Source organism: Rutidosis leptorrhynchoides, chromosome 11, assembly GCF_046630445.1.
Source record: "Rutidosis leptorrhynchoides isolate AG116_Rl617_1_P2 chromosome 11, CSIRO_AGI_Rlap_v1, whole genome shotgun sequence".
NCBI lineage: Eukaryota > Viridiplantae > Streptophyta > Magnoliopsida > Asterales > Asteraceae > Rutidosis > Rutidosis leptorrhynchoides.
Genome location: NC_092343.1, coordinates 121,771,262 through 121,794,482, shown reverse-complemented (window position 1 = coordinate 121,794,482; position 23,221 = coordinate 121,771,262). Strand labels below are relative to the sequence as shown.

The 23,221-nt window shown below is 32.6% G+C and overlaps 1 non-coding gene across 1 annotated transcript; it reads right to left on the bottom strand.

Annotated features, from left to right (window-relative positions):
* Positions 1-4,212: 4,212 nt before the first annotated feature.
* Positions 4,213-4,319, bottom strand: LOC139879162 (small nucleolar RNA R71). Its single transcript, XR_011770014.1, has one exon. It is a non-coding gene; the product is annotated as a small nucleolar RNA R71 (small nucleolar RNA).
* Positions 4,320-23,221: the final 18,902 nt, after the last annotated feature.

Sequence of the window (23,221 nt, the reverse complement as noted above, 5' to 3'; positions counted from 1 at the left end):
AATTAGCTGGATAAGACTAATGAATCAGATCCCCAGAAAGGATAATCTCCTTAAAAGATCAAAAATCAGCTTTTAAGCCTGATATTACTCAATCCTTGAGATTGACCTTAAAGATTGAGAATTACTGATAATGCTAAAAACGAACATATATTTCATAGCATTATTCCTCAAGAAAGACAAGCTTTTAGTTGCAATTGTTCTATTTACAAGTGATATTCGTTTGTATAATAAAAGGTGAAGACAAAAGACAGATTCGACGAATTGAAGACGCAAACGACCAAAAAGCTCAAAAGTACAAAAGACAATCAAAAAGGTTCCAATTATTGATAAGAAACGTCTCGAAATTACAAGAGTACAAGATTCAAAACGCAAAGTACAAAATATAAAATTGTACGCAAGGACGTTCGAAAATCCGGAACCGGGACCAGAGTCAACTCTTAACGCTCGACGCAACGGACTAAAAATTACAAGTTAACTATGTATATAAATATAATATAATATATAATTAATTATATTAATTATATATATATTATATTTATATATATAAAACCGTCGGCAGAGAAAACTCCAAGGACTGAGCTGTAAATACTATCTCCGCGACTCGCGGAGTTTGAAGGGGATTTTGCCGCGAGTCGCGGAGCCCCAAAATTCAACTCTGGCTATAAAGCAAACCGAATTCTGATCAAATTTCATATTCTATTTTCTCTCTTCTCTATCTATACGATATATATATATATATATATAATTTATATTTTAATTTTAATTTTAATTTTAATTATAATTCTAATAATAAGGGTATGTTAGCGAATGTTGTAAGGGTGTAAGTCGAAATTCTGTCCGTGTAACGCTACACTATTTTTAATCATTGTAAGTTATGTTCAACCTTTTTATATTAATGTCTCGTAGCTAAGTTATTATTATGCTTATTTAAAACGAAGTAATCATGATGTTGGGCTAATTACTAAAATTGGGTAATTGGGCTTTGTACCATAATTGGGGTTTGGACAAAAGAACGACACTTGTGGAAATTAGACTATGGGCTATTAATGGGCTTTATATTTGTTTAACTAAATGAAAGTTTGTTAATGTTAATATAAAGATTTACAATTGGGCGTCCCTATAAATTACCATATACACTCGATCGGACACGATGGGCGGGGTATTTATATGTACGAATAATCGTTCATTTAACCGGACACGGGAATGGATTAATAGCCACTAGAATAATTAAAACAGGGGTGAAATTACATTCAAGGGTAATTGGTGTAATTGTTAACAAAGTAGTAAAACCTTGGTTTACACGCAGTCGATAACCTGGTGTATTCATTAAACAAAGTATTAAAACCTTGTTACAATTCGAATCCCCAATTAGTTGGAATATTTATCTTCGGGTATAATAATAATTTGACAAGGACACTTGCAATTTATATTTATGACTGATGGACTGTTATGGACAAAAACCAGACGGACATATTAAATAATCCAGGACAAAGGACAATTAACCCATGGGCATAAAACTAAAATCAACACGTCAAACATCATGATTACGGAAGTTTAAATAAGCATAATTCTTTTATTTCATATTTAATTTCCTTTATTTTATATTTAATTGCACTTCTAATTATCGTACTTTTTAATTATCGCAAATTTTATTTTATCGCATTTTTATTATTCGCAATTTCATTATCGTTATTTACTTTACGCTTTAATTTAAAGTCTTGTATTTATTTTATATTTTACATTAGGTTTTAACTGCGACTAAAATCTTAAAATCGACAAACCGGTCATTAAACGGTAAAAACCCCCCTTTATAATAATAATATTACTTATATATATATATTTGTATTTTTATAAAAGTAAACTAATATAGCGTTGAGCTTTGTTTAAAGATTTCCCTGTGGAACGAACCGGACTTACTAAAAACTACACTACTGTACGATTAGGTACACTGCCTATAAGTGTTGTAGCAAGGTTTAAGTATATCCATTCTATAAATAAATAAATATCTTGTGTAAAATTGTATCGTATTTAATAGTATTTTCGCACTAAAAATAATACTATTTTATATACTACCCCGCTGCACATAAAGTATTTTTGGCGCCGCTGCCGGGGAATCATCTTAAAAGCCGGAAGCGCAACGCTAATATAAAAAAAAAAAAAATAATTTAGTTTACTTTTATTAAAATTCGTTTTGTAAAAATACTTTTTAAATATTCGAAAAATATAAAAAGAAAAACAAAAATATAAGTATTTTTAAGATTTTGTTAAATATTTAAGTTTTATAAGTTTCTTTATTTCTATTTTAGTTTATAAAAATATAAGTTTTATTTTAAAATCTTTTATTTATTTAAAAAACAGAAAACATAAAATAAAAAAAAAAATAAAGAAAAACGCGTAAAAATTGAAAGCTGTCAACTGAATTTCTGAACCCCGCGACTCGCGGGGTTTTCTTCTTTAATTGCCGCAACTCGCGGAGCCACTCTGACACGCGAACAGAAGCCCTAAAACTGCATTAATTACGGGTTATTAATTATTATTATTATTATTTAAACCTAATTATGTATTATTATTATTATTAGTTTTATTTTTATTTTTACTTTTTATTTACTTTGTTTTATTTAGTATTAATTAGTTTTATTAATTTGTAAAATTAGTAGTTTTATTAAATAAATAATATAAAAATAATATTTTTATAAAAATTGTACTTTTTACAACTTTTTGTATATTTTTATATTTTGTCCCTTTTTAATCGTTGTAGCGTAACATTTGTATTTTTTAGCTCATATTTAATTTTAAACTTAGTTTTTGCTTTAGTTATTTTTACTCCTAGATTTTTAGGCTTTGCCATAGAATTCCTTAAGTGCTTTTTCTTTAGACTAAGATTTAGGTGCTTTAGAATTTTGCGACGCCTTTTTAAGTTTTAGTTTCTTTTTAAGTTATTTCCATTTGGAATTTAGTTTTTCCTGTAAGCTTTAATATTTTTAGACACCTTTTACTATGTACCAATTATCATTCCAATTAGTAATTTCAATTTGCGATTATAATTTTAAGTTAGTTGTAGTAATAAGGTTAGGTTAGTAAAGTATTTTTAAGTTTTGATAAGTTTCTTTTATTTTTTTCCGTCACCTTTTATTTTTCAACCATTTTTTTTCTTTTTCGACCTTTTGCGACGAACTCTTTTTCTCTCTTATTTCTCGCTATTCTAGTTTTAGGACATAGATTTTTATTCTACTTCTTATCTAAATTTCTTAAAATTACGAAAATTTATTTTGAGTGGTTAAATTGATAGACATCAAAATTTTCTGGTTCGTAGTAATAGTTGGATTTGTACGTGGACCGGGTTATTGGAGCCAAACAGTCCTCAATTATATTGAGACCAAACGAATCCTGCCCCTCTGCTGCATCTTTTGGCTATTCGAAACGTGGGCAAAATCAGAAAAGTCTATTGATTGGATAACTTATTATAATTTTTCTTTCCTTTTTAAAAAAAACTAATAGGATATTCAGTGAATGCACCGAGCAAGACGTTCATCACCTTTTGTACGTTCACCACCTGTAACTAGATCAAGACATTTAGCAAATATAACCGCCGTTGATTTTTCTTTAGAATCGTCATCCAGTCGACCAAGTACTTCAGTTCAAATTTCCGATAATCCATTTTTTGAACCCAACCTCACAATTGAGAATCCGGAGAATATTCAGGAACGGTTCGTAGATCCTGAACCATTAAACTTTCCTCCGGAGCCACCATTCATTCAAACAGAGATTGTTGAGGAACGAACCATTAAATCAGAATCATCTAGTGATACCGATTCAACAAATTCAATTATGGAGAATCTGGAACCTTTAAGTATGGAAGACCGAATGAGAGCTAAACGCACTGGCCAAGGTCACGCAATTACTCATCCAGAAGTTAATGCGCCAGATTATGAAATCAAAGGACAAATTCTACACATGGTAACTAACCAATGCCAATTCAGTGGTGCACCGAATGAAGATCCTAACGAACACCTTCGTACGTTTAAAAGAATTTGTACACTATTCAAAATCCGAGAAGTGGAAGATGAGCAGATCTATCTCATGTTGTTTCCTTGGACTTTAAAAGGAGAAGCCAAAGATTGGTTAGAATCGTTACCTGAAGGGGCGATTGACACATGGGATGTCTTAGTTGAAAATTTTCTTCAAAGATTCTTTCCGGCATCTAAAGCCGTGAGACTTCAAGGAGAAATTGTTACGTTCACACAAAAGCCAAATGAAACATTATATGAGGCGTGGACAAGATTCGGAAGGATGTTGAGAGTATGTCCTCAACACGGTTTAGACACTTATCAAATAGTACAAATATTCTACCAAGGTGTCAACGTTGCTACACGAAAAGACATCGACATAACAGCTGGTGGTTCCATTATGAAGAAAACCGAAACTGATGCTTACAAAATTATTGATAATACTGCTTCCCACTCACATGAGTGGCACCAAGAAAAAGATATCATTAGATCATCTAAAGCAGCTAGAGCCGATTCTAGCCATGACTTAGATTCCATTTCCGCAAAGATAGATGCTTTCGAGAGACGAATGGAAAAGATGACTAAAGATATTCACCCAATACGAATTAGTTGTGAGCAGTGTGGAGGACCACATTTGACAAAAGATTGTCTCAGTATTGAATTAACAATGGAACAAAGAGAGAATATTTCATACATAAACCAAAGGCCTGAAAATAATTATCAGAATAATTATCAACCGCCAAGACCGATTTACAATCAAAACCAGAATTATAACCGAAATATTCCATACAACAACCAACAAGGTCCTAGCAATCAACAAATATCCAATAATACTTACAATCAGCAAAGACCGAATTTTCAAAACAAACCACCACAACAAACCGATGATAAAAAGCCGAATTTAGAAGATATGATGACAAAGCTAGTTGAAACTCAAACGCAGTTTTTCACATCTCAGAAACAAACCAATGAACAAAATGCTCAAGCACTTAGAAATCAACAAGCTTCTATTCAAAATCTGGAACAAGAAGTAAGTAACCTAGCAAGGTTAATAGGTGAAAGAAAACCGGAAAGTCTACCTAGTGATACAAATGCTAACCCACGAAATGAAACAGCTAAAGCTATTACCACAAGAAGTGGTACAACACTTAAACCACCTGAAATACCTGTAACTTCTGATGAAACTATTCCTACTCCACAAGAACCACAACCTGATCAAGATAAGGAAAAAGAACCGGTAGTTGAAAAGATTAATGAAAATAACACAGTTAAGGATAAACCTTATGTTAAACCATACCAACCACCACTTCCTTACCCAAGTAAAATGAAGAAATAAAAACTTGAAGCCGAGCAATCCAAATTCTTGGATATGTTTAAACAGATAAATGTAAATCTTCCTTTCATTGATGTGATTTCAGGAATGCCAAGATATGCTAAATTCTTGAAAGATCTAATCTCAAATAGAAAGAAAATGGAAGAACTCTCGGCTGTTACTATGAATGCTAATTGTTCAGCAGTGCTGTTGAATAAGATACCAGAAAAACTATCTGATCCAGGAAGTTTCACAATTCCATGTTTTCTGGGTAGTCTTAGTTCAATAGAAGCATTGGCAGACTTAGGTGCTAGTATAAATCTAATGCCGTATTCACTATACGCTAAGCTAGACCTTGGAGAATTGAAACCAACCAGAATAAGCATACAACTAGCCGATAGATCAATAAAATATCCTAGAGGGATAATGGAGAACATGCTAGTTAAAGTTGGTACTTTAGTATTTCCAGTAGATTTTGTTGTTTTGGACATGGAAGAAGATTCTCAAGTTCCTCTCATATTAGGAAGACCATTCTTAAACACGGCTAAAGCAATGATAGACGTGTTCGGTAAGAAACTGACCCTAAGTATAGAGGATGAGAGTGTTACCTTTTCAGTTGATAGAGCAATGCAACAACCACAATCTGCAGATGATACATGTTATTATATTCAAACTATAGATGCACATGCAGAATTATTAGAAGAATTTCCAGAATTACAAGGAACAGGAGAATGTTCTTTAGGAGAAGGTAATGAACCAATTGATGAAGCTGAAATGTTAGCTACACTTATAGCTAATGGATATGAACCAACAACAGAAGAAATTCAAATGCTAAAAGAAGAAGACAGATATCGATATAAATCATCGATAGAAGAACCTCCGAAATTAGAGTTAAAGCCACTTCCAAACCATTTGGAATACGCTTATTTACATGGTGAATCTGAATTACCTGTAATAATATCGTCTTCTCTTACTGAAAATGAGAAATCACAACTCATTTCTGTGTTGAAAGCTCATAAACCAGCCATTGCATGGAAGATTCATGATATTAAAGGAATAAGTCCTTCGTATTGCACACATAAAATCCTTATGGAAGAAGGTCATAAAACGTATGTGCAACGCCAACGAAGACTAAATCCTAATATGCAAGATGTAGTTAAGAAAGAGATTATTAAACTGCTAGATGCAGGTTTAATATATCCAATCTCTGATAGTCCATGGGTAAGCCCAGTTCAATGTGTACCTAAGAAGGGTGGCATGACTGTCATTACAAATGAGAAAAATGAGCTTATTCCTACTAGGACTGTAACAGGATGGCGTGTATGTATTGATTATAGAAAATTAAATGACGCCACCAGAAAAGATCACTTTCCCTTACCTTTCATAGATCAAATGTTGGAAAGATTAGCCGGAAATAGTTACTATTGTTTTCTAGATGGATTTTCCGGATATTTTCAAATTCCAATAGCACCCGAGGACCAAGAGAAAACCACATTCACGTGCCCTTATGGTACTTTTGCTTACAAACGCATGCCATTTGGACTTTGCAACGCCCCTGCAACCTTTCAAAGGTGTATGATGGCGATTTTTCATGACATGATAGAAGAATGCATGGAAGTATTCATGGATGACTTTTCAGTCTTCGGTGATACATTTAAATCATGTCTAGTTAATCTAGAACGAATGCTAATTAGATGCGAAAAATCAAATCTAGTACTTAATTGGGAGAAATGCCATTTCATGGTTAAAGAAGGCATCGTTCTTGGACATAAAATTTCAAAAGAAAGAATTGAAGTGGATAGAGCTAAAGTAGATGTAATTGCTAAACTTCCACATCCCACAAATGTTAGAGGAGTTAGGAGTTTTCTAGGGCATGCCGGTTTTTACCGACGTTTCATAAAAGATTTTTCTAAAATTGCCACTCATATGAATAAACTCCTAGAAAAGGATGCGCCATTCATCTTTTCAGATGAATGTATCAAATCTTTTAATATTCTTAAAGAAAAACTCACTAATGCACCGATCATGATAACACCAAATTGGAATCTACCATTTGAACTAATGTGCGATGCAAGTGATTTTGCAATGGGAGCCGTTTTAGGACAAAGGATTGAAAAACGATTTCAACCTATATATTATGCTAGTAAGACGTTACAAGGAGCACAAACAAACTATACAACTACTGAAAAAGAACTCCTTGCTATTGTCTTTGCTTTTGACAAATTTCGATCATATCTCGTTCTAGCAAAAACGGTGGTCTATACCGACCATTCTGCTCTTAGATACCTATTTTCAAAACAAGATGCTAAACCAAGATTAATCCGTTGGATCTTACTCTTACAAGAGTTTGATATTGAAATCCGAGATAAAAGAGGAGCAGAAAATCTCGCCGCTGATCATCTTTCTCGTCTTGAAAATCCCGAATTAGAAGTTCTAAATGAATCAGCCATACAAGACAACTTTCCTGATGAATATCTATTGAAGATAGATTATAAAGAAATCCCATGGTTTGCAGACTATGCAAACTACTTAGTTTGTGGATTCCTTGAAAAAGGATTATCGTACCAAAGACGAAAGAAATTCTTCAGTGATATAAAACACTATTTCTGGGAAGATCCACATCTGTTTAAAAGTTGTCCCGATGGAATAATACGCCGATGTGTATTTGGAGATGAAGCTAGTAAAATTTTAAACCATTGTCACACAGGACCAACAGGAGGGCATTATGGGCCTCAACTAACAGCAAGAAAAGTTTATGAAGCTGGATTCTATTGGCCTACAATTTACAAAGACGCACACCTTCTTTGCAAATCCTGTGATGCATGTCAAAGGGCCGGAAAAATAAGTCAACGTGATGAAATGCCACAAAATGTCATCCAAGTATGTGAAGTATTTGACATTTGGGGTATTGACTTTATGGGTCCATTTCCAAAATCTCATAATAATCTATATATACTCGTAGCCATTGACTATGTATCTAAATGGGCGGAAGCACAAGCTCTCCCAACTAACGATGCACGAGTTGTAGTCAACTTTTTAAAACGTCTTTTTGCAAGGTTTGGAACACCGAAAGCTTTAATAAGTGATCGGGGTACTCATTTCTGTAATAATCAACTTGAGAAAGTTCTTAAAAGATATGGAGTAACTCCTAAAATCTCCACCGCATATCATCCACAAACAAGTGGACAAGTTGAAAATACCAACCGAGCTTTAAAACGTATTCTAGAGAAAACCGTAGGATCAAATCCGAAGGAATGGTCCATTAAATTGGAGGATGCACTCTGGGCTTTTAGAACAGCCTACAAAACTCCAATTGGAACCACACCTTTTAGACTTGTTTATGGAAAAGCATGTCATCTTCCAGTAGAAATTGAACACAAAGCATTTTGGGCTTTGAAGACATGTAATCTTGATTTACATGAAGCTGGACGTCTACGATTAAGTCAACTAAACGAATTAGAAGAATTAAGACATGAAGCATACGAAAATTCGTTAATCTATAAAGAAAGAACGAAGAAATGGCATGATAAAAGAATCAGAAGTTCAAAAGAATTTAAAGAAGGAGACAGAGTTCTTCTTTTCAATTCACGATTCAAGCTATTTCCTGGAAAATTGAAATCAAGATGGTCTGGACCATTCATAGTCAAAAGAGTTTTCCCATACGGAACGATAGAATTGATAAATTCAAATGGGATTGAATTTAAAGTTAATGGTCACAGAGTTAAACATTACATACATGGTCCGATGGAAGTCGACAACGAAGTTAATCACAATTTCGACACCATAGCTAACTAAGTGTGGGGAGAATCAAGTCTTTAAAGGATAATATATATTTCTGTTAGAGTTAGATTGTCTGTTTTCGTGTAGTTCTCGAAAATGGAACACGTATGGTCTTTCCCTAGCAGATCCTAAAGAACTAGTCTTCTCCCCCCATTCTGAATTTTTATTTTTTTAGGTTTTTACGAAATGAAGACTGCCTGTGAACTAAACCATGGTCTAATGCTACACGCTTTGATCACTAAACGTAATAATGACATACTACCGAGTGAATTAGTATCAGTAATCAGAGAAAGAATGGACGGAGTTAGAAAAGAATCCAGATGCGAAGATAATAAGTTACAATTTGGTAAAGGAAAATCAAAATCCGCAGCGAAAAGAAGAGCACGACACCTAGAACGATGTCACAAATGCGGAAAATGGTCACATGGAGGTAAATGTTCAAATAATCAAACCTATTCAAATACCGAATTTGTTACTTTATGCAGAGACGGACCGTTCATATGTTTAGAAGAAAAGACACTGAATGCTCGAGGTTACGCCTTTGGAGCCATGGAAAACCAATTAAACCGACTATCTTATGAATGGAATAGATCATATAACTAAGATCTATTCCACAGGTATGTCTGTACAGTTTTTATTTTTTTTTTATTTTTAACCTTTTGATAATAAACGCTAATTTGTTCGCTAAAAACTATTAAATTGGTATTGAATAAAATTAGGTTTGGCGACCGAAATTATTGATATCATTCAAAAATTTATTACATCACTGCGAAATTTAACGTTTATTCTTAAGGTATAAATATCTTTAATCAATCAACCCAAAATATTTCAAAAATTCGTCATGAGTTAAATTAGGTCTTGGAACCGAAATTACTTTACCGAAAAGAGGGGCGCATATTTTTGATAATATTTGATTGATTAAAGTGGGATAAAAAGACAAAAAGATTTTTAATTTTATTTTTACCATGTTTTTAATCTTAATATTTAAATCTTAAATTAATATTGTAAACTTTATAAAAACAATATATTTAAAATTGTAAATATTTGAAAAAAATAATATAAGTTTGATATGAATTTATAAATTTTTAAATTAAGTTTGGTATGAATTTTTAATTTTTAAAATATTAATTTTTAATTTTATGCATTTCAAATTTTAAGTTTGGTGTGAATTTTTAATATTAATTTTGAATTTTATATTTAAGTTGTGTGAATTTAAAAACAAAAATTTACTTTATCTCATTAAGTTAAGAATATGATTTTTAAAATTCGTCGTAAGTTGAAGACTAGGTCTTTGAACCGAAATTGCTTTACCCAAGGGAGGGACGAGAACTTTTATTATCATTATTTTTAATCTTATTAATTTAAAGTATGCCAAAAACATTAAAAAAAACCCAAAAATCTTAGCTTTTAAAACAATCGCTACAAAAAGACAAATTTTAAAATTTTGTCGAAGGACGGACTAGGACATCGATCCGAAACGACCTCGTCCTAAATAACAAGGGAAACAAAATTTTAAAATTAATTACTTAATTGTTTTAATAAGTTAATGATTATAAAAAAAAAAAAAAAAAGTGCAAAACCTCCGCGACTCGCGGAGAGACTAAAAACCGGAAAAAAATATAACTGAACAACAGATCAGTTTCACTCCCCACACATAAACACCCGAATTCTGCACGCGAAAAACCCCGAAAATACACCCAAAAACACCCCAAAAATCCCAATTTTTAACCGTTAATCACCAAATTTTTTGCTAAAATCATGTTGAGAAGGATGCTATCTAAGAATTACTCAAGAAAAACGGTAAATTTCTACACCTAAACACCATTTAATTCGAAATTTGATGTTCTTGAGCTATTTTTTCCCCAATTTGATTTTGATGCTTTTTAGTGTAATTAAGCTTAAATTGTTTATGTATTATGCTTGTATAACCTAGATTGATGCTGTTTAACATGATTAGAAGCCTTAAACTTCAAATTTTGAGTAATCTAGGGTTTGTGTTCTTGAGCAAATTTGGGGCTTTTTGATATAAACAGGTTATGGCCGATTTTTGTCATGAATTGTTGCTAAATTGAGTAGTGTAACATGTCTAGGTAGTTAAATGATCCAAACTTTGAGCCTAAACATGATTTTGAGAATTAAAGTGGACTTTTTCAAGTCTAAAATTCATGAACTTGATTTTTGAAAGATAATGCCATTTGAGACTTGTTTGATTGCTAGTAATGATTATTTTGACATGTTATTTGAGTTGAATGCTTATGAACTTGGCGAAAATTTTCGTATATGCTTATTTGAAAAAGTGTAGATTTGATAAAAATGTGAAAATAAGCTTAAGTTTGATATAAATTGATAATGTCATTGTAATTATTTTGATTGATGATTTTGCTGACACTAATGCATATTTGGATGCACAAAATTTGTGTTTGATGTGTTTTGCAGAATGAAAGGGGTGAATCTTCATCCCAAGCCCGCAATGCTCCTGCTGAGAATTTGGAACAACAGGAGGTAGATAACTACTACAAGCAGGATGTACCTCATCCAGTCATGACCTTTTCCGATATGCATTTGGAAGAGTTGCACCCGAACCTGAGATTTGACAGACTTTGGATAGATTATCCAAAATATCAACGGGGTTTGCATACTCTTCATTCCAAGGTTGTTGAGGTACCGAGGGTCATAGAATGGGGACCCTTAGAAGCTGTAGAATTGGCCGGGCCAATTAGGGAATTACTTGTACAGAGGTATGGTAATTCTTCTTTTAATGACTGGATATGTTTATTCACCATACGCAGACCTGTATATAAAGTATGGTGTGAAGAATTGTTATGTAGTATAGAGTTGAATGATCGGGTAGCTAGTTTAACCGATCGTTCTTTTATTAGATTTTTGTTAGGCGGTTCGATGCGCCACATGTCTTTACTGGACATGGCTCAGGCTTTACGTATATATACGCCTGAGGAGTTAGCGTCTGCCGATTGTAGAGGATTGATACTAAACGGTAGAAAGATAGATGAGAATTTTGATACACACGGTGTGTGGAGTCAAATGACAAGCCATCACCGTTTCAAAGGGGGAAATTACTCTTATTTGGATATAGATAGAGCCGAATTAAGAGTGATACATAGGTTTTTAGCTAATTCGATTACACAAAGGGGTAAGAACAAAGAAAAAGTAAATGAACAAGATTTGTTTTACCATATGTGTATTCGAGACCCACAAAGCGCTGTAAGTATACCATATTGTGTGGGTTATTATTTATCAGCTATGGTTCAGGGGATGCGACCACATAGCATAATAGGAGGTGGTATTTTTATTACTTTGATTGGTGAATATCTCGGTGTGGATATAAGTCGGGGGGGATTATTACTAGAAGAGCCGGAACCCCGCGACACTATAGGTTTAAATGTATACCATGGTGCGAAAGTTTTGAAGAGACGAAATAACGCCGCAGTACGATACCATGGTAGACATCCACAGGTGGAGAGAAACCAGCAACAAGGTAATGTAGGAGGGGGGAATGAGATGCAAGAGATGCATAGGTTTATAGCTTCTCAGGAATACGAAAATGCTAGACAGAGAGCATTTGAAGATTGGCAAGTTCATCAGAACCAGATCATAGCTCATTGCCAACACATAGGTAGAAACTATATTCCTACACCGAAACCCGTCTTCCCTCCTTGGTCGATAGAGATGCAGCCACCATATCCTACGTATGACCCTGCCGAAGCATTCTATAGCACTTATGGTTATGCCTGGAACCCCTATTGGTACCAATATCATCCTTAGTTTACTTATTATTATTTTTTTTTTTTTGTAATTTGTAATTATTGATACATTTAATATTTTAGTTAATATTGTAATCATTTTTATAATTATCTAACTTTTATTCTTAGATTTTAATAATTTTTGAATGTGGGGTAATATACCAAACTTCAAAAATATGTATATATGTTTGCAGTTTATCTTATGTACACAACAGGGTAAAACAACGCATTTTCAAAGACTGGCATTAAGTTCAGCAAAAGCAACTAATTTTGACGACAAGATGCAAAATATATGTGAAATAACAACAAGACGGAATGAACAAATGATGTGCACCATTTATCATTCAGCAAACAAACGCCAATATATTTGGAAACTTTGGTAAAAATTTAATCATTTTCACACAAATCACCCTCAATAATTTAAATTGTTACTGATTTCTTGCAAATGAGGGCATTGCAAGATCTTAAGTGTGGGAAGGGGTTAAATTCTTTCGGATTTTAACATTTTTTACTTTATACACTTGGTTACCATTAAAAATACTAGTAAAGCAGTAGTTGTATTAGAATCTAATGCTCTCTGATAAAAAAGAACAGCCCTAGTCTTATATACTGACTACCCAATTCTAGTAAAATTTAAATGAATTAAAATCATGTTTATACATATTTATGAACGATAAAACTAGGTTTTAACACCGAAATTATTGTTATCTCAGAAAGAACATAAATTGAGAAACAAACTAAAATGTCAAAATTCATTTAAAATGGAATAGAGGACGATAAAAAGGAAAATAAAAGCCAAGTGTGGGAAAATTTACCAAGTTATTTTAAACATATGCCACATATATCTGTAACAAATAACTGAAAATACTTTTGCTTTGAACTAAACTAAACTGTTTTACCCAATGAAAGAAAAGAAGAGATGGATCTACACGATGAATCAATTCCATCATTAAAAGGAAGTAAAGTCTTCCGAAAAAGACACGCGCTTCTTGATTTAGGTCATGAAGTTGTCGTCCAGACCAGCTGTAGGTTGACGAAAAATCTAGAAAAGTCATCACTAAAATCAGCAGGAAATCCACGGACCTCAGCATTAAACAGGGTCGCCAAGTGGTCAGATTTATCCTAACCATGAGAAGGATTTATCTCGTACAATGGGGGGGCACCATGCAAATTAGCTGGATAAGACTAATGAATCAGATCCCCAGAAAGGATAATCTCCTTAAAGATTAAAAATCAGCTTTTAAGACTGATATTACTCAATCCTAGAGATTGACCTTAAAGATTGAGAATTACAAACTCATGAAATTCGATGATATCTAAACTCGAGCTTAAACGAGAAAATATTTTGATCAAAATTACAAACCGATTTGTTTTCTGAAAACCCTACTTTCAATACGTTCATTACCATTGAACGTAAAATCCTAGGAATTCACCTGGAATTCATTAGGTCACCTGAACTAAATCGGGTGTCAACCGTAAGAACGGTGGTTGCATAGTGGTCAAAGACAGGACCTTGTGCCAGACCGAAAAATTATAAGGGTGAGCTTTACTATTGCTCCTACCAAGGATAGTAATTGCGTCCGACACGTTATAGACCATAATCAAAAGCATGTCACGGGACATTGCCTTAACAGTTGCTTGTTCAACGCTTTCCTTTCAACCGGACGGTAGTTTGCCGAAAGGTAATATACGGAACAAGTAAACTGGACGTGTTGCTTTCCTAATACAAGGTTAGCAAGTGGGTGACACAAAACCGCAAGTTTTGAGCTAAAATTTTCAAATCTGAAACCCACCAACCCCACAAAAATATTTTGCAAACACCGGTAAAGGGTTATTCCGGAAAACTTATCTAGGGTAAAAACTAGATTTAATTTTCAAAAGATCAAATGTTTTCATAAAGATCCAATTTCCTTAATGGATCTAAATTTTTATAGTCATGTGGGACTGTAAACCATATCATTACTACCATTGTTTATACCGCCGTATAGAAATCACTGATGTACAAAGTGTGAAGAATAAAGAAGTGATTCTAGTGTTTCAAGACGATATTGCTTGAGGACAAGCAACGCTCAAGTGTGGGAATATTTGATAATGCTAAAAATGAACATATATTTCATAGCATTATTCCTCAAGAAAGACAAGCTTTTAGTTGCAATTGTTCTATTTACAAGTGATATTCGTTTGTATAATAAAAGGTGAAGACAAAAGACAGATTCGACGAATTGAAGACGCAAACGACCAAAAAGCTCAAAAGTACAAAAGACAATCAAAAAGGTTCCAATTATTGATAAGAAACGTCTCGAAATTACAAGAGTACAAGATTCAAAACGCAAAGTACAAAATATAAAATTGTACGCAAGGACGTTCGAAAATCCGGAACCGGGACCAGAGTCAACTCTTAACGCTCGACGCAACGGACTAAAAATTACAAGTTAACTATGTATATAAATATAATATAATATATAATTAATTATATTAATTATATATATATTATATTTATATATATAAAACCGTCGGCAGAGAAAACTCCAAGGACTGAGCTGTAAATACTATCTCCGCGACTCGCGGAGTTTGAAGGGGATTTTGCCGCGAGTCGCGGAGCCCCAAAATTCAACTCTGGCTATAAAGCAAACCGAATTCTGATCAAATTTCATATTCTATTTTCTCTCTTCTCTATCTATACGATATATATATATATATATATAATTTATATTTTAATTTTAATTTTAATTATAATTCTAATAATAAGGGTATGTTAGCGAATGTTGTAAGGGTGTAAGTCGAAATTCTGTCCGTGTAACGCTACGCTATTTTTAATCATTGTAAGTTATGTTCAACCTTTTTATATTAATGTCTCGTAGCTAAGTTATTATTATGCTTATTTAAAACGAAGTAATCATGATGTTGGGCTAATTACTAAAATTGGGTAATTGGGCTTTGTACCATAATTGGGGTTTGGACAAAAGAACGACACTTGTGGAAATTAGACTATGGGCTATTAATGGGCTTTATATTTGTTTAACTAAATGAAAGTTTGTTAATGTTAATATAAAGATTTACAATTGGGCGTCCCTATAAATTACCATATACACTCGATCGGACACGATGGGCGGGGTATTTATATGTACGAATAATCGTTCATTTAACCGGACACGGGAATGGATTAATAGCCACTAGAATAATTAAAACAGGGGTGAAATTACATTCAAGGGTAATTGGTGTAATTGTTAACAAAGTAGTAAAACCTTGGTTTACACGCAGTCGATAACCTGGTGTATTCATTAAACAAAGTATTAAAACCTTGTTACAATTCGAATCCCCAATTAGTTGGAATATTTATCTTCGGGTATAATAATAATTTGACAAGGACACTTGCAATTTATATTTATGACTGATGGACTGTTATGGACAAAAACCAGACGGACATATTAAATAATCCAGGACAAAGGACAATTAACCCATGGGCATAAAACTAAAATCAACACGTCAAACATCATGATTACGGAAGTTTAAATAAGCATAATTCTTTTATTTCATATTTAATTTCCTTTATTTTATATTTAATTGCACTTCTAATTATCGTACTTTTTAATTATCGCAAATTTTATTTTATCGCATTTTTATTATTCGCAATTTCATTATCGTTATTTACTTTACGCTTTAATTTAAAGTCTTGTATTTATTTTATATTTTACATTAGGTTTTAACTGCGACTAAAATCTTAAAATCGACAAACCGGTCATTAAACGGTAAAAACCCCCCTTTATAATAATAATATTACTTATATATATATTTGTATTTTTATAAAAGTAAACTAATATAGCGTTAAGCTTTGTTTAAAGATTTCCCTGTGGAACGAACCGGACTTACTAAAAACTACACTACTGTACGATTAGGTACACTGCCTATAAGTGTTGTAGCAAGGTTTAAGTATATCCATTCTATAAATAAATAAATATCTTGTGTAAAATTGTATCGTATTTAATAGTATTTTCGCACTAAAAATAATACTATTTTATATACTACCCCGCTGCACATCAATTACAAACTCATAGAATTCAATGATATCTAAACTCGAGCTTGAACGAGAAAATATTTTGATCAAAATTACAAACCGATTTGTTTTCTGAAAACCCTATTTTCAATGCGTTCATTACCATTGAACGTAAAATCCTATGAATTCACCTGGAATTCATTAGGTCACCTGAACCAAATCGGGTGTCAACCGTAAGAACGGTGGTTGCATAGTGGTCAAAGACAGAACCTTGTGCCAGACCGAAAAATCATAAGGGTGAGCTTTACTATTGCTCCTACCAAGGATAGTAATTGCGTCCGACACGTTATAGACCATAATTAAAAGCATGTCAGGGGACATTGCCTTAACAGTTGCTTGTTCAACGCTTTCCTTTACAACCGGACGGTAGTTTATCGAAAGGTAATATACGGGACAAGTAAACTGGACGTGTTGCTTTCCAAATACAAGGTTAGCAAGTGGGTGACACAAAACCGCAAGTTTTGAGCTAAAATTTTCAAATCTGAAACCCACCAAACCCACAAAAAAAATAATTTGCAAACACCGGTAAAGGGTTATTCCGGAAAACTTATCTAGGGTAAAAACTAGATTTAATTTTCAAAAGATCAAATGTTTTCATAAAGATCCAATTTCCTTAATGGATCTAAATTTTTATAGTCATGTGGGACTGTAAACCATATCGTTACTACCATTGTTTATACCGTCGTATAGAAATCACTGATGTACAAAGTGTGAAGAATAAAGAAGTGATTCTAGTATTTCAAGACGATATTGCTTGAGGACAAGCAACGCTCAAGTGTGGGAATATTTGATAATGCTAAAAATGAACATATATTTCATAGCATTATTCCTCAAGAAAGACAAGCTTTTAGTTGCAATTGTTCTATTTACAAGTGATATTCGTTTAAATAATAAAAGGTGAAGACAAAAGACAGATTCGAAGAATTGAAGAAGCAAACGACCAAAAAGCTCAAAAGTACAAAATACAATCAAAGAGGTTCCAATTATTGATAAGAAACGTCTCGAAATTACAATAGTACAAGATTCAAAACGCAAAGTACAAGATATTAAATTGTACGCAAAGACGTTCGAAAATCCGGAACCGGGACATGAGTCAACTCTCAACGCTCGACGCAACGGACTAAAAATTACAAGTCAACTATGAACATAAATATAATATAATATTTAAATAATTCTTATAATTATTTAATATATTATATTTATTTATAAATTCGTCGGCAAGAAAGACTCCAAAGTTTGTGAGCTGTAATTTCAAACTCCGCGACTCGCGGAGTTTGAAGGCAAAAAAATGCCGCGAGTCGCGGAGGCCCAAATTCTGAAAGTCCCTATAAAGCCAACCGAATTCTGATCATTTTTCACATTCCTAATCTATCTCTCTTTCAATATATACGTAAAAATATATATATAATTTATATTTTAATTTTAATTTTAATTTTAAATCCTAATAATAAGGGTATGTTAGCAAATGTTGTAAGGCTGTAAGTCGAAATTCTGTCCGTGTAACGCTACGCTATTTTTAATCATTGTAAGTTATGTTCAACCTTTTTAATTTAATGTCTCGTAGCTAAGTTATTATTATGCTTATTTAATCCGAAGTAATCATGATGTTGGGCTAATTACTAAAATTGGGTAATTGGGCTTTGTACCATAATTGGGGTTTGGACAAAAGAACGACACTTGTGGAAATTAGACTATGGGCTATTAATGGGCTTTATATTTGTTTAACTAAATGATAGTTTGTTAATATTAATATAAAAATTTACAATTGGGCGTCCCTATAAATTACCATATACACTCGATCGGACACGATGGGCGGGGTATTTATGTGTACGAATAATCGTTCATTTAACCGGACACGGGAATGGATTAATAGCCACTAGAATAATTAAAACAGGGGTGAAATTATGTACAAGGACACTTGGTATAATTGATAACAAAATATTTAAACCTTGGGTTACACTCAGTCGACATCCTGGTGTAATTATTAAACAAAGTATTAAAATCTTGTTACAGTTTAAGTCCCCAATTAGTTGGAATATTTAACTTTGGGTATAAGGATAATTTGACGAGGATACTCGCACTTTATATTTATGACTGATGGACTGTTATGGACAAAAACCAGACGGACATATTAAATAATCCAGGACAAAGGCAATTAACCCATGGGCATAAAACTAAAATCAACACGTCAAACATCATGATTACGGAAGTTTAAATAAGCATAATTCTTTTATTTCATATTTAATTTCCTTTATTTTATATTTAATTGCACTTCTAATTATCGTATTTTTATTTATTGTTATTGTATTTAATTGCACTTTTAATTATCGTACTTTTTAATTATCGCAAGTTTATTTTATCGCATTTTTATTATTCGCAATTTCATTATCGTTATTTACTTTACGCTTAAATTTAAGTCTTGTATTTATTTTTAATATTTTACATTTGGTTTTAACTGCGACTAAAGTTTTAAAATCGACAAACCGGTCATTAAACGGTAAAAACCCCCCTTTATAATAATAATATTACTTATATATATATTTGTATTTTTATAAAAGTAAACTAATATAGCGTTAAGCTTTGTTTAAAGATTTCCCTGTGGAACGAACCGGACTTACTAAAAACTACACTACTGTACGATTAGGTACACTGCCTATAAGTGTTGTAGCAATGTTTAAGTATATCCATTCTATAAATAAATAAATAACTTGTGTAAATTTGTATCGTATTTAATAGTATTTTCCTGCTAAATTTAATAGTATTTTATATACACCTCACGAAACATCACTTATTTACAGTAATATATCTTTCTAATACAAGGTAATACTCATATTCAAACTTTGATTCAATTTCTATAACTATAACAATCTTATTTCGAGTGAAAATCTTACTTGAACTTATTTTCGTGTCATGATTCTACTTCAAGAACTTTCAAGCCATCCAAGATCCTTTGAAGCTAGATCCATTTGTCTCTTTTCCAGTAGGTTTATCCACAAAACTTGAGGTAGTAATTATGTTCATAACATTATTCGATTCATACATATAAAGCTATCTTATTCAAAGGTTTAAACTTGAAATCACTAGAACATAGTTTAGTTAATTCTAAACTTGTTCGCAAACAAAAGTTAATCCTTCTAACTTGACTTTTAAAATCAACTAAACACATGTTCTATATCTATATGATATGTTAACTTAATGATTTAAAACCTGGAAACATGAAAAAAACCGTAAAACCGGACATACGCCGTCGTAGTAACACCGCGGGCTGTTTTGGGTTTGATAATTAAAAACTATGATAAACTTTGATTTAAAAGTTGTTCTTCTAGGAAAATTATTTTTCTTATGAACATGAAACTATATCCAAAAATCATGGTTAAACTCAAAGTGGAAGTATGTTTTTCAAAATGGTCATCAAGACGTCGTTCTTTCGACTGAAATGACTACCTCTTACAAAAACGACTTGTAACTTGTATTTCCGACTATAAACCTATACTTTTTCTGTTTAGATTCATAAAATAGAGTTCAATATGAAACCATAGCAATTTGATTCACTCAAAACGGATATAAAATGAAGAAGTTATGGGTAAAACAAGATTGGATATTTTTTTGATTTTTGTAGCTACGGGAAATATTAACAATTCTATACAAATCATATCCTAGCTAACTTATATTGTATTATACATGTATTCTAATATATTATGTAATCTTGGGATACCATAGACACGTATGCAAATGTTTTGACATATCATATCGACCCATGTATATATATTATTTGGAACAACCATAGACACTCTATATGCAGTAATATTGGAGTTAGCTATACAGGGTTGAGGTTGATTCCAAAAATATATATACTTTGAGTTGTGATCTAGCCTGAGACGTGTATACACTGGGTCGTGGATTGATTCAAGATAATATATATCGATTTATTTCTGTACATCTAACTGTGGACAACTAGTTGTAGGTTACTAACAAGGACAGCTGACTTAATAAACTTAAAACATCAAAATGTATTAAAAGTGTTGTAAGTATATTTTGAACATACTTTGATATATATGTACATATTTGTTATAGGTTCGTGAATCGACTAGTGGCCAAGTCTTACTTCCCGACGAAGTAAAAATCTGTAAAAGTGAGTTATAGTCCCACTTTTAAAATCTAATATTTTGGGATGAGAATACATGCAGTTTTATAAATGTTTTACGAAATAGACACAAGTAATTGAAACTACATTATATGGGTGAATGATCGAAGCCGAATATGCCCCTTTTGCTTGGTAACCTAAGAATTAGTAAACCGATCTACTAATTGACGTGAATCCTAAAGATAGATCTATTGGGCCTAACGAACCCCATCTAAAGTACCGGATGCTTTAGTACTTCGAATTCGTTTTTATCATGTCCGAAGGATTTCCCGGAATGATAGGGGATATTCTTATATGCATCTTGTTAATGTCGGTTACCAGGTGTTCACCATATGAATGAATTTTATCTCTATGTATGGGATGTATATTGAAATATGAAATCTTGTGGTCTATTATTATGATTTGATAATATATAGGTTAAACCTATAACTCACCAACATTTTTGTTGATGTTTTAAGCATGTTTATTCTCAGGTGATTATTAAGAGCTTCCGCTGTTGCATACTAAAATAAGTACAAGATTTGGAGTCCATGCTTGTATGATATTATGTAAAAACTGCATTCAAGAAACTTATTTTTGATGTAATATGTTCTTATTGTAAACCATTATGTAATGGTCGTGTGTAAACGGTATATTTTAGATTATCATTATTTGATAATCTACGTAATGTTTTTTTTAAATCTTTATTGATAAAATAAAGGTTATGGTTGTTTTAAAAATGAATGCAGTCTTTGAAAAACGTCTCATATAGAGGTCAAAACCTCGCGACGAAATCAATTAATATGGAACGTTTATAATCAATATGAACGGGACATTTCACCTTATCCTCCTCCCCCTAACCCGCCTAATAAAGACACTGCTGTCGTCCCTGCTCAAGCAACTTATCAGGGGTACAACCCCTCGATATTTTAGGACGACGACGCGGGAAACCAAAACGAAGGTGGAGCTGGCCCAAGTAACTCTTTTTGGGGATTCTTCTGAAGATGACATGATTATTCCAGAAGTTTGTGAAAGGTTTGATTGATGTTGGTTTGTTTCAAAAATAATTTATCTCTATGTTTGGTGTGTAATAACTTGATAGTATTTTGGATGATTGTAATTTGAATAATTTAGATAATTAAAAGTGGGGTTTTTAGTACATGGAGTACACCCCCATTTATTTGTGTGAATCGTATGTTTGCTTTGTTTGAATTGATACATGTGAGCATTGTGCTATATGCTGCATTTTTACAAAGACTGGCAGTAAGTTCAGCACATACTTAATTGGTGATTGTTTTATGGTTGCAAGAAGTGGATGATGTTCTTATGCTGGCATTCAGTTCAACGCCATCATCCCGTAAACTTCGGTTTTATACCTTGAAAGTAATAAACTCTCTTACACTCTTTAACCCTCTTGAATTTAAAATTTTTCTGATTTCATGTAACGAGGGCGATACATGAACTCAAGTGTGGGGAGGAAGTTATAAATTCTTTCGGGTTTTTGATTTTGGTTAAAAAGGCTTAAAATGGTGAAAATTTTTAAACTTTTATCTTCATAAATTCAAATTTTGTTTAAAATTTGTAGATTTTAAAACTAGGTGTATACACCGAAATTATTATCACAAAACAAATTAAGAAACAACCAAATGATTGAATTTATTTTGTTAAAAATCATAAAACTAGTAGTCATATAAAAGATATAATCATCATGCTATACCACATTCTGAATGAAAAAGAATCATCAAGTAATTTGTTGTTCTAACAATCTAATCCAATGCTCATCTATGTAATGATTGTGAAGGAAGTCAAGTCTTCCAATATGACACACTTGCTAACTTATGTTAGAAGATGTAGTCCAGAACAGCTGTAGGTTGACGAAAAATCTTGAAAAGTCATGTATATCATCGGCTGAAAATCCACCTCACCTCAACATCAAACAAGGTTTTTGGTGGTCAGACTTATTCTAACCATGAGATGGATCTGTCTCGTACAATGGGAGGCACATTACAAATTAGCTTTTAAGACTAATGAATTTAATCCCCAGATGGATGATCTCCGAAAAGATCAACCGCATCTATGTTGACTGCGACCAACATACATATGACATAACAAATTGAGGTGTGCAAACTCATGGTTCACCGATGATATTTGGACATGATATAGTTTTGTCTAAAAACTTATGCT